The sequence below is a fragment of the Hylobates moloch genome, unplaced genomic scaffold (assembly GCF_009828535.3).
Source record: "Hylobates moloch isolate HMO894 unplaced genomic scaffold, HMol_V3 SCAFFOLD_9, whole genome shotgun sequence".
Taxonomy (NCBI): domain Eukaryota; kingdom Metazoa; phylum Chordata; class Mammalia; order Primates; family Hylobatidae; genus Hylobates; species Hylobates moloch.
This window is the reverse complement of record NW_026652284.1, coordinates 48,653,100-48,667,024: the sequence shown is the minus strand read 5'-3', so window position 1 is coordinate 48,667,024 and position 13,925 is coordinate 48,653,100.

Below are 13,925 nucleotides of genomic sequence, written 5' to 3'. Positions count from 1 at the left end.
CACACAGGGTGTGAATGACCACAGGTGAGACTCACTGAGATCTGACTTGAGAGTGCACATCTTAGTAATATACAACCACAACTTTTTTTTGCTTTATTTTGGGAAAAGAGAGATAATCCCAACTTTATTTTTCAGATCTGAGACCACACATTGTGAAAATTCACTTCATTTATACCACATAGCTTCCACCAATAATCCTTTCCACACTCAGCTTTGATGGGACCTAAAGTTTTATAAAGAATGATTGGCCAATAGTCAAAGATACACTCATTTCCAAAATGTATCTTTTACATTTAACAAATTAATCTACGGAGAAAAACTTGTACTTTACAGAAATCACTTTCTAAATGATAAAGTAATATTTTAAAATATGACAATATATGCCTCAAATTTTATCTGGAAATTTTACCTAGAGAATATAGAATGTAGTAATAAAACAAAATATTTGGAAGTTTCTGGGTAGTTAGTGGATTAAAGAAAAGTTATAGTCAATATTGGCCAAGTGTGAACCATTTACAAGCCAATGCTTTAAATGTTCCAGTTGTATTAACTCTCTTAATCCTTACACCAACTACAGAGCTGGGTGCTATTTGCATTCAGACTTTAGAGCAAGAAAATTAAAGCTAAGAATGAATAAATTAGGTTCTATGATTTAGGAAAAGAGGAAAGCTGGGATTTGAATCCTGATGTTTCAGAACAAAAGCTTTACCCTGAGCACATCAGTCATCCAGCATGGCAGTCACTGAACTACATGGTGCAAACGACCTTCCCTCTCTCCCACACCCTCTCAATGAAAACTTTCATTGTTCTTCTTCATTCCTTTTTTATGATCCAGTCACAGGCCTTTGTTTTATCTCTCACAAACTCCACTCTGCTAGATTAAACCAATTGGTCAGTCTTTCAGGAGCTAATCAACTGAGAGTCATTCATTCAATGTACAATTGTGGTCCCTTCCCGCTAGGAGGTGAAATTGCGTGCCTACCTGGCATAGCTCACAAGCTTCCCTAACACACATTTTCTATGACACTAACTGTACTAGTTTGCAAGGGCTACCATTACAAACTATCACAGACTGGGTGGGTTAAACACAGAAATTTATTTTCTCACAATTCTGGAGGCTGGAAGTCTGAGATTAAGGTGCTGGCAAGGCTGGTTTCTTTTGGAGGCCCCTCTCCATGGCCTTTTCCTCCCTGGATGGCCATTTTCTCCCTGTGTGTTTACAGGGCTTTCTCTCTGTAGACATCTGTATCCCAGTATATTTTATACAAACACCAGTCATACTGGGTTACTACCCACCTGAATGCCCTCATTTTAATTTAATTATCTCCTTAAAGACCCCTATCTTCAAATACAGTCACATTCTGAGTTCGCAGGGAATAGGACTTCAACACATGAAACTGGGGGAGAACGCAATTCAGGCCATTACACTGACTAAATAGAAGGAAACGTTAGCAGAAAATGTAAACAGGATGGAAGTGTAACTTTCAAGTTCTTCGGAGCCGGGAGGGGTGGCTCATGCCTGTAATTCCAGCACTTTGGGAGGCAGAGGCAGACACATCACCTGAGGTCAGGCGTTCGAGACCAGCCTGACCAATATGGTGAAGCCCTGTCTCTACTAAAAATATAAAATCTAGCCGGGTATGGTGGTACACTCCTGTAATCCCAGCTACTCGGAGACAGGAGAATCGCTTGAACCTGGGAGGCAGAGATTGCAGTGAGCCAAGATCACGCTACTGTACTCCAGCCTGGGCCACAGAGACTCTGTCTCAAAAAAATAAAATAAAATAAATTAAAATAAAATAAAATAAAATAAAATAAAATAAAGCTCTCTGGGAGAATTTCTTAAGGTATTCTGATTGCATGTTGATAAACTTAACATTATTATAACCAAGGGTTTTGCAAATATTTCTACAAAATAATGATACAATATGGCTTTAATTAGGCACTGTAACATTCTAAATTCTAAGTCATTACATAATTTGTTATATAAAACAATAAAGCATATTAGAAACTATAGAAAACAATGCATATTTTTTTTTTAGATTATTACTTCTGGATTGACGGAGCATTGATAAGGTTATGGCATCATGTTGTAAATTAAAAATACTGTGAAGCAGGAAAAATACATTTCTATTGCTGTGGAATCAGCATGCAAAAAGTCATTCAAATAACCTTAACATCAGGTATAATACTACCGTAACAAATATTAATAGTATTATTTTTCTCAGGTTATTTCTAAATATGAGTTTCTTTCAATGGTTAACACAAAAAGTCTTCAAGATATTATCTAGACTATATTGTTCAGTAAAAAGTGTGGAACTGCCAGCATTCCAAAAATTGGTTAGATGTTTTAGTTTACTTAGATAATCTATTAGTGTTTATCAGTTATTTTTGACTCAAAATTTTTTTTTCATTTTTCTCACATTTTCCTGCATATGCCTTTTACATATTTCCTAATTCGTACTGAGTAAAAAGGGGCCTATTTTGTAATAAAGAGTTAAGTGGTGGAAAAGATTAAATTCTATTAGGAAGATAGAGTTGCAGTCTCAGAAATAATTTCTGAATTTCTTTCATAGATCTTACATTCTCAATGAAATCCTCATTAACTACTGAAATTAATTTAACATACTTGAAAGATTGTTATGAATGGTCAATGTTGTAATAGTATTTACCCAAAGGCAAACATTCACACAGATATACACACATTATCACAGAAATTTAAGTTTAAAGAAATATATTATGTAATTGACTTTATTTTTTTAATTTTGAGAAAACTGTAGATTCACATACAGTGATAAGAAATAATAGAGAGATCCCAAACATTCTTCCCCAGGTTTCCCCCAATGGTAACATCTTGCGTAACTATAATAGCATATGACCACAACGAGGAAATTGACATTGATGCAATCTACCAATATGGCTTACATTTCACCAGTTTTGCAGCACCCACGTGTGTATGTGAGTGTGTATATTTAGAGATAGGAGATTTTATCATATGTGTACTGAGACCACCATGCAAAGGTACTGAGCCTTTGCAAAGGTACCAATTCCTTGTGCTACCCATTGATAGCCAGAGCCACTTCCCTTCCTCCCCAATTTCCTACTCATGGAAATTACTAACCTGTTTTTCATCTTTATAATTTCGTCATCAAAATGAAGTTATGGGAATGAAATTTTATTACATAAACTTTTGAAATTGACATTTTATATCGGTAATATCCACTTGAGACCCATGCAGGTGGTTATATGTAACAGTAATTTTTGTTTTTCTTTCTTTTTTTTTGCTGCATAATATCTCATCGTATTGCTGCATCACATTTTATTTAATCATTCACTTGCTGAAGGATATCAGGATTGTTTCCTGTTTCTGATTATTAAAATAAAGCTTCTATGAATATTTGTGTATAGGTTTTCATTTATCCTGGATAAGTACCCAAATATTCAATGTACAGATACATCACAGTAAATTATTTCTTCCTTGGGTGATAGGTATTTGTGTTATTTACATTTTTCTTACTACTGCAGGTATTTTTCATGAACATTTGAAATAATTTTATAGTAAACTATCTCATAAACTTTACTGTTGTTTATATATCATCAATAATTGGGGAATATGTGATAAACTCCTTCTCTATTATTGTGAATTTGTCAATACCTCCTTAGAGTTCTGTTAGTGAGCAAATTATGTATTTTAAGGTGGTAGCATTCACTGGCTACAAGTTGTGTATTATTGTATCTTCTTGATTAACTGATTCTTTGCTCATTATATAGTGGCCACCTCTATCTTTGTTTATGCTTTTTTAAATTTGTTTTATTTTTTCTGATATTTATGTGGCTATAGAAACTTATTTAGTTACTACCGGCCTGATTTATTGTATTCTATATTTTATTATTAATTTCTCTGTTTTTATGTTTTGCACTAGGCTATGACAGATTTATAAAAAGCTAATTTTATGATTTATAATTTTCACTGGATAGTTAGTTACTGCTTTCACAATAGTTAGAAATATATTTGAATTTATTTTACCTTCTTATTTAGGGAATTTTTATCTAGGCTTCTCTCTCTCTCTCTCTTCTCTCTCTCTCTCTGTCTCTGACATTTTAAAAAAATGTATGTCCCAATCTAAAGTTTCCATTACTCAAAGGCTTTGCAGCTCTGATTCTGATGTCTATTCATCCTTCTGACTTTCATAGTATTTTATTTCTTTTCATTTATTTCTCCTTACTTTGAACTCATATATATTTTTTTGAATATTTGAAATTATTGAGCCCTGGGCTGAAGGTCTATTCTTTGGGAGAGAAAACGAGCTTTTGTTTCTGCCAGACACCTAGTAACAACACAGACTAGGGTCTACTTTAAAATATATTCTGCTGAGGTTGTCTGAAATGCAGATAGTTTGAATTCAGGCTCCAAACTCATATGACACGTGCATTTTGACTGCATATTCTCAGGGGAATATTTTTCTATTCCTTCTGTCAGGACCAAGTGAGAACTATGAAAGTTTCCTTACAATCACCTTGCTACAAAGCAAATATTTTTAAATTTATGGATTTATCCAACAAATACTTATTGTGCATCTGTTCTCAGTTTCTTAGAACGTATCAAATACTGTTGTAGGTACACAAAACAGAGAGCCTCTCCTGTCTCTGTGAAAGTTTACATTCTATATGAAAGATAGAAAATAAAGTAATAAATAAATAACTAAAATACATAGTATGATAGAAAGTAGAGGCATCATGCTACCTGACTTCAAACCATACTACAAGGCTACAGTAACCAAAACAGCGTGGTACTGGTACCAAAACAGAGACATAGACAAACAGAACAGAACAGAGCCCTCAGAAATAGTGCCACATATCTACAACCATCTGATCTTTGACAAACCTGACAAAAACAAGAAATGGGGAAACGATTCTCTATTTAATAAATGGTGTTGGGAAAACTGGCTAGCCATATGTAGAAAGCTGAAACTGGATCCCTTCTTTACACCTTATACAAAAATTAATTCAAGATGGATTAAAGACTTAAATGTTAGACCTAAAACCATAAAAACCCTAGGAGAAAACCAAGACAATACCATTCAAGACATAGGCATGGGCAAGGACTTCATGTCTAAAACACCAAAAACAATGGCAACAAAAGCCGAAATTGACAAATGGGATCTCATTAAACTAAAGAGCTTCTGCACAGCAAAAGAAACTACCATCAGAGTGAACAGACAACCTACAGAATGGGAGAAAATTTTTGCAATCTACTCATCTGACAAAGGGCTAATATCCAGAATCTACAATGAACTCAAACAAATTTACAAGAAAAAACAATCAACCCCATCAAAAAGTGGGCAAAGGATATGAACAGACACTTCTCAAAAGAAGACATTTATGCAGCCAAAAGACACATGAAGAAATGCTCATCATCACTGGCCATCAGAGAAATGCAAATCAAAACCACAATGAAACACCATCACACACCAGTTAGAATGGCCATCATTAAAAAGTCAGGAAACAACAGGTGCTGGAGAGGATATGGAGAAATAGGAACATTTTTACACTGTTGGTGGGACTGTAAATTAGTTCAACCATTGTGGAAGTCAGTGTGGCAATTCCTCAGGGCTCTAGAACTAGAAATGCCATTTGACCCAGCCATCCCATTACTGGGTATATACCCAAAGGATTATAAATCATGCTGCTATAAAGACACATGCACACATACGTTTATTGTGGCACTCTTCACAATAGCAAAGACTTGGAACCAACCCAAATGTCCAACAATGATAGACAGGATTAAGACAATGTGGCACATATACACTATGGAATACTATGCAGCCATAAAAAATGATGAGTTCGTGTCCTTTTTAGGGACATGGATGAAGCTGGAAACCATCATTCTCAGCAAACTATCACAAGGATAAAAAACCAAACACCACATGTTCTCACTCACAGGTGGGAATTGAATAATGAAAACACTTGGACACAGGAAGGGGAACATCACACACCGGGGCCTTTCGTGGGGTGGGGGTAGTGGGGAGGGATAGCATTAGGAGATATACCCAATGTAAGTGATGAGTTAATGGGTGCAGCACACCAACATGGCACATGTATACATATGTAACAAACCTGCACGTTGTGCACATGTACCCTAAAACTTAAAGTATAATAAAAAAAGAAAAAAAAGAAAAGAAAGTAGCAAGTGCTACTGAAGAAAAGAAAAATTAGAGCAAGGTAAGAGAGGGATATAGATGCAGTGTTTGCCTTTATCTTTATCTTCCTGTGTATTTTTCCCCCAGATAATACTAAATAGATTCTTTCCTTTTGCTTTAATTTGCATCACATTGTTTTACAACAAGATGTAACGTCTATTGAATGCTCATTTTCTGCAAGCATTATTTCTTTTAATCTTCAAAACAATCTAAGAAGTCATTACTATTATTGATAATAAAGCAACTGTTTAAAATTTTTTATTGATACATACTAATGGTACATATTCATAGGCTACATGAAACACTTTGACATAAGCATATAATGTAGCAAGGTATTTAGGACATCCATCACCTCAAATATTTATCTATTACATTAAACATTTATTTATCACTTCTTTGTGTTGGGAATATCTCAAATATTCCCTTCTAGCTATTTTTAAATGTACAATAGATGGCTGGTAAATATAGTTCCCCTACTGAGCTATTTAACAATATAACTTATTCCGTCTATCTATGTGTTTGTATCCATTAACCAGCCTCTCTTCATCTCCTCCCCAGACCCTTTCCAGCTTCTGGCAAATACCAACCTTGTTATTCAAAGTCTGATACTTGAACTAGCAGCATTGGCGTCACTCGGGAGCTCTTCAGCAATGCAGAAGCTCAGACGGATTGAATCAATGATTGGTGTGCATTTCATCTTCAAGTTGAGACAACGTGGAGACACAATTTCTGCAGCAGATTGATGAGATTATTTATCCAAACTCAAACATTAACAAACTAAGTGACGTTGGGCAAATTCCTTAAACTCCCTCTCATTTTTTTTGACTTATCTTTTTAAAGAGGTGATTCGAAAACATTTGATTACTAAAACATAAAATATATGCAGTAAACATCATAGTGCATGACACATTTAAGTATTCAATAAAAGATGGCATTTATTTTTATGTAATCTTCAAATTTAACCCAGTCCCTTTCCTAGCAGGACATTCACATGAAAAATCATGACAGAAAAGACATGTGAGTGGGCATGCTTTTTAGATTTTTGAGGTTTTTTTATTTTTAGTGACTAGTTCAGATGCTAATTATCACTTTTTTTATATAAAAACCCAATAGATGTATAAAGTTGCGTGACAATGTTTATGAGATACTATTTTCTATAAATACTTAAAACTGATAATCAGGCATTTATAAATTAAAAATATAAATGTTATACTTACCACACTATTATTATAAACACAATAAATAACTATGAAACATGAAATTCATTTCTTATTTGATATACTTAAAAAAGAGATATATGGCACAATATTGTTTTAATTAAAAAATAATCTAGCTTAATGTTTCTTCAACGGTGTCACAAAGAATTAATATGACTACAATATACTAAAAGATACCATTATTGATAAAAGTGGGAGAGGTAGACATGGGGAGTTTCTATAATCATGGATGCTTCAGCGATGCTACAAAATAATGTCCCACTTAATGTTTCATTATGATCATTAACACATTAAGGACTTTAAACAGGTATATGGTAAAGAAGCCATGTGAGTGTTTATGACTTCTCCAAATTCCAACCCCACCCTGTAATAGGTGCACTTCCGAGTGATAGACACTCTGATAAATGCAAACACATTTTCAGCTCTCACAGAGTCCATATTTTAATTTAGGGATGGGGAGATGTAACAGACAAGAAGAGGTAATGTCGGCTACTGACAATGACTTGAAAATAACCCGTGGTAGCAGGATAGTGAGGACTTGGGGAGGGACAGGGATATGACTGTACATGTGTTGGTTGTCTGGCTTTTGAGGCTTGAAAGATGGGAAAGTTTTGGGCAAGTGAAAACATGGGGAGAAACTCCTCAGACAGAGAGAATAGCACATGCAAGTGCTGTGAATTAGAAACATGTTTAATAAACAAAATGTGTTGCAAGACAGGTGCAGTGGCTCTTGCCTGTAATCTCAGCACTTTAGGAGTCCCAGGTAGAAAGACTGCTTGAGGCCTGGAATTCAAGTCCATCCTGATCAACATAGTGAAAGCCCATCTCTACAAAAATTTTTTTAATTCGCAGCTGGGTTGGTGCACACCTGTAATGTCAGCTACTTGGGAGGCTGAGGTAGGATGACTGCTTGAGACCAGGAGGTGGAGGCTGTGGTGAGCTATGATCTCCCTACTGTACTGCAGCCTGGGTGATAGAGCAGGACCCTCTCTCAAAAAAGAAAAAAAATATATTACAACTAGAGGTTAGTGAGAAAGGTAGATGAAGGCAGAAGAGGGAGAGAGGCAAATCATGCAGGCCAAGTTAAAGGGAATGGACTGTAAGTGCACGTGGATAAACTTTCACTAATGCAGCAGTCAGAAATGCTTAAAAGGATCTCTTGGAAAATTTCTGTTGCAAAGAAATATAATCTTCTAATGTGGGCTAGAAATCTAGATTCTAGATAAATCCTTAATCTTTAAACCCAAAATACCTCATTTATCTTTGTGTATGTAAAATTATAGAAACATATATTTGAATTTAGCTGCATTCTCTTAATTTTTCTTAATTGTAAATGGCAGATGTTATTTGGAAACAATATTTTTAGAAGGAATATACTTTTCAAAAAATATCAAACATTTCTTCTTATAATAATTAGAAAATGTCTATCACCAAATCTCTTAAAATAAAATTCATATCAATAATGGAATCAACTATCCCTAGAAAACATTTCTTTCTTCAGTCTTTGTAGCTAACAGAGCATCTCATACTACACAGTAAACTTGGCTAAAAAGCAAATTGATGAAATTTTAAGTAGCTGAGTATAGATAATAAGTAATTATTAGTTATTAATGAATAAAATAGTTTATATATTCCTTAAATAACTGAAAGCAATAAATAAAAAATAAACAGACAATTCATAGAAAAATAGGCAAAAGGTGTTAACTAACACATAGAAAAGATGGACTCCAAATCTCCAAATAATTATATGAAAAGTTTCAGTTGCATAGAAGGAATAAGTTCAAGAGATGTTAGGTACAACATGGTGTTTGCAGTTAACAAAAATGTTCTGTATTCCTGATTACTGCAAGGAGAGTGGGTTTTAAGTGTTCTCACCACATGCAGAAAAATCATGTTTTAAAGGTTATATGTATGTATTATATGTATGTATATATTATAAAAACATACAATACATACATATAACTGGCTTGATTTAGTCATCCCACAATGTAGTCATGTATCACAAATTTCTTTTTAAAAAGAAACTGTGCTAACCTTTCTTAGTTATTAGAGAAGTGCAGTTGAAATTGCAGTGTTTAACACCTCAAACAAACCAGAATTGCTAAAATTAGGAAAACAGAAAACACTAAATATTGAAGAGGAGGTGGAACAAAGGGATTTGTTATGCACTGATGGTGAGAGTGTCAATTAGTGTAATCATTTTGGTAAACTTTTTCTTTTTTTTTGAGACGGAGTCTTGCACTCACGCCCAGGCTGGAGTGCAGTGGCGCAATCTCGGCTCACCGCAAGCTCCACCTCCCGGGTTCACGCCATTCTCCTGCCTCAGCCTCTCCGAGTAGCTGGGACTACAGGCGCCCGCCACCACGCCCGGCTAATTTTTTGTATTTTTAGTAGAGACGGGGTTTCACCATGTTAGCCAGGATGGTCTCGATCTCCTGACCTCGTGATCTGCCTGCCTTCGCCTCCCAAAGTGCTGGGATTACAGGCGTGAGCCACTGCACCCGGCCTAAACTTTTTTTTTGAGAATATTTCCACTCTATGACACTGCATTCCAGATAGACAGATAGCAATCAGATAAATTGATAGGTAAGTATGCACACTAACAGAAATAAATGTGTAAGTTCATAAAAAATAAATGAATAACAAGTTCATAATTGTACTCTTCATATTAGTGAAAAAACAAAACAATAGTAAATAGTAAATCAAAGGTAGAATAAATAAATTAGTTCAAAAATAAAATTTTATATCTTAAGAAAATGGAATATTGTAAGGCAAGGAAAAGAATTAACTATTGCTGTTTACAATGAAATGGATAGATACCACGAATACAATGTTGACAAAATAAGTTAAGCACATAAAAGTAGAACATACTATAAAATTCCATTATGTAAAGCTCAAAAACAGATAAAATCATATATGGTTTTAGAAGTCCCAACAGTGACTATTTTTCTTTGTTAGGAGCTAGAACTTCTGGGATGATCGTTAAGTTCTGTTTCTTAATCAAAGTGCTGGTTTCACTGGTATGTGTACTTTGTAAAAATTAATCAAGCTGTATATTTAGGATTTGCATTCTTTTCTGTATGTACATCATGCTTTGTTTAAAAGTTTATGTAAAAGAACTAATAAAACAAGCTATTTCTTTACTGTAAAAATACTATCAAAATTAATGTTATCCCTTGCTCATACAATGTAAGTAGAAATGGCTTGGTAAATGCACTTCATCTAGATTTGAATTATAAAATGAAGATTAAAATTTTTTAATGTGTCCAATAGTTTCATAATCCTGCTGAAGGATAGTTGATAACAACTATTTTTTGCCTCCAAAAATAAATGCCTCTTTTCCCTGTCAAACACCTGTGGAGAAAATAGTGAAACCAATGGTGAGGCAAAAGCAAGATTCTTAGATTCTGTTATAAAAAGCCATGAGACCCAGCCTTGCTGGGAGCCTTCCTTAGCACCACCCATAGAAGTGGAAGCTGCCTCCTGCTTAAGGAGAACCTCCCCTTAGCCAGGTTTCTTGCTAAAGTCTAGAAATACCATGGTGACCAACATAGACACGGTATAGATGGTAGTTCATTGACAAGTGAGTGATAAAGACAAGTAAACTATCACACAGGAAGAACAACAACACACTATAAAGTTGCAAAAATTATTCTGCAAACATAGTGGAGCAGAGCTGAACAAGAAGCAAGCTGAATAGAAGTCCCAGATAGGTAAGTGGGGGATCACTACAGTAGCTTTGTGGTTGGTAGCAGAAACTAAGATTGCTGACTGTTACAGCAACTCACTGAGTTGTCATGCCTACTGTCCTGTGGTTACCTTGTATACGGATTTTTCCCTCTATTTGTCCCCACTCACCAACCTCACCCTCCCCACATTCATCATGGCAACAATTGGAATAGTCACTGTAACTTACCTTGGTCATCAGAACAGAATTCTAACACAAATCAAGCCAGAACAAACAGTAACAAAACAAGAACACTCTTGTTCATAGTTTTTCTTCCTGGCACTTCCTTTGCTTGAGTTATATCCATTGCCCTGGTACAAGGTAGAGATCACGAACCTCTAAAACTTCTCAAATTCACTCAAAATTCAAAAGTGCATCTCAGCCGTCAAAGGCAACCACTAAAGGCCTCTAGATGTAGCGAGCCCTTCTGGATGTCTAGTATCTTCGAAGCTGAAACACAGTATCAGATGGCAGTGGAATGCCTTCTTGTGTGGTGGGGCTGGGTGATAGGGTTACAGGAATGAAAATGTAAATAATGCATCAACCTCGTGGCTTTCCATAGCCAGATTCTACCACCATAATGGCTTACCGTGTGTATCATTGCAGCCTTTCTTCCCGGCCTATTGGAACCCTTTGCACTAGGAAGTAATCATCTACAGCAAGCCAGAACATAATGTTCAGTGCTGTGATAAACTCCAGCTGGCACCTGGGCAGGTAGACCTGATGGACTGGGAGAATAATGGCCCAGAGAGCAGAGTACATTATCTCTAGAAACCTAGGGTTTAGACTTTCTTATTGATTTATCTCCTTTGCCCTGCATGACAGACCTTTATACCCATCCAGCTGAATCATTTATAATTCTGCTTGATCCTTTATATGACTTGCACAGTCTCTCTGTATATTGATAAAACACTTCATCTCAGCACTTATCATATGTGGCAATCACTTTTTCTTTTCCCCGGATACATGGTTGTATTTTGAAATTTATAAAACTCTTGTGATAGTTTGCTGAGAATGATGGTTTCCAGCTTCATCCATGTCCCTGCAAAGGGCATGAACTCATTAATTTTTATGGCTGCATAGTATTCCATGGTGTATATGTGCCACATTCCACTATGGCACGTGTATATGTATGTAACAAAACTTCACGTTCTGCATATGTAACCCAGAACGTAAAGTATAATAATAAAAAAATTTAATACTTAGCTCCTTGAAATATAACTCTTGAGATTTGCCCCAGTTGACACCTTAAGCCCTCCAGGTATTGAATCTCACTGCTATCTTCATCATCCATTTCTTGGACTCAGCTGTGACCCAGTGTCTGATACTCAGTAGGAGCTGTAAACAGCCTTGGATTTCATCTTTGGCCATCTTTGTGTTTCAGGGAGAAAAATGAGGTTTATCATAGGTTTCCCAGCCAATATTAACATGTCAGTATTATTTCTTAAGGAAGGCTGCTTCCCTTCATTATCTCTCCCATTCAGTATGCTTCTCTCATTAGGATTTAACAGTTTTTTCCCTGTGCACAGGTTATCAACACTGAAACAATAAATAAAAGGAGCAGTGATTGACACAAAAGACAGAATCTAAATCAGACTGAAGGGCAGGGAATCAAAGCAAATAACTTTTAGAATAATATTTAGAAGAAAAGGTAGCAATTAAGAAATGACGAACCAAATTTGCTTATCCAGTAAGCAAAGAAAAGGAATACTTGAGTAGTAGTAGAATTTTATTAGTGAGGAAGGAATTGCAAAATCAAAGACAAATGGAGATGAGGAGAGGAGAAATTTTCATCATCAGTGCAGAAATATGGGAACTTTAGCTATCATATTTCAATATCATGAGTTTTTTCTAGCTATTTAGACATTGTCTATTTTTCTTGTTCCTCTTTACTTGTAGGTGTGATATGTTCATTTGCCACATTTTGTATATTCTTTACTTTAGATGCACTGATTACAATGCCTATGCACATAATCCCCACATCCCTATGTACAGGTATAATCTCTCTCCTGTTTGCATTCTTTCTACCATATCTAATAACACTTTAATTTTAAAATAGGGGAATCGTTTTATGTTATAAAACAATAGTACCTCTACTTTAATTTTTCTTTTCTGATAACGATGAAAAACATAATAAAGAATTAAGAGCATACCACCCGGACCAGTGAAATAGAATTTGGAGTATTCTATTATACCTACTTTTGTGAAAAAAAAATCAACAACAGTGTTCAACCATGGACTCAATTTAAGTTATTGTTTAAGCACCTGATTTTAAGCACCTTAAAGTATTATGTCTCCTTAAATGATTTTAACTATAGTTTTAAAAATAAATACATTATAAATTTATCCTGTCTATAATATTTATTATCTCTAGCATGATGTTGAGATAACCTTCTCAACAGGAAGATGATGAAGATGAAGACCTGTAGGATGAACCTCTTCCATGTAATGAATATTAAATATATTTTCCCTTCCTTATGATTTTCTTAGTAACATTTTCTTTGTTCTAGCTTACTTTATTGTAAGAATACAGTATATAATACATATTGCATGTCAAATATGATTTAATTGACTATTTATGTTATCAGGAACACTTCCAGCCAATAGTAGGCTATTAGTGGTTAAGTTTTGAGTAAGTCAGAAATTATATGAGGTTTCTTGACTATGTAAGGGATCAGCATCCTTAACCTCATGTCAACTGTATTCGTAAGAGTGAAATTACAGAATCATGTAATTCTATGTTTAAACTATTAAAAAATAACCAAACTCTTCTCCATGTAG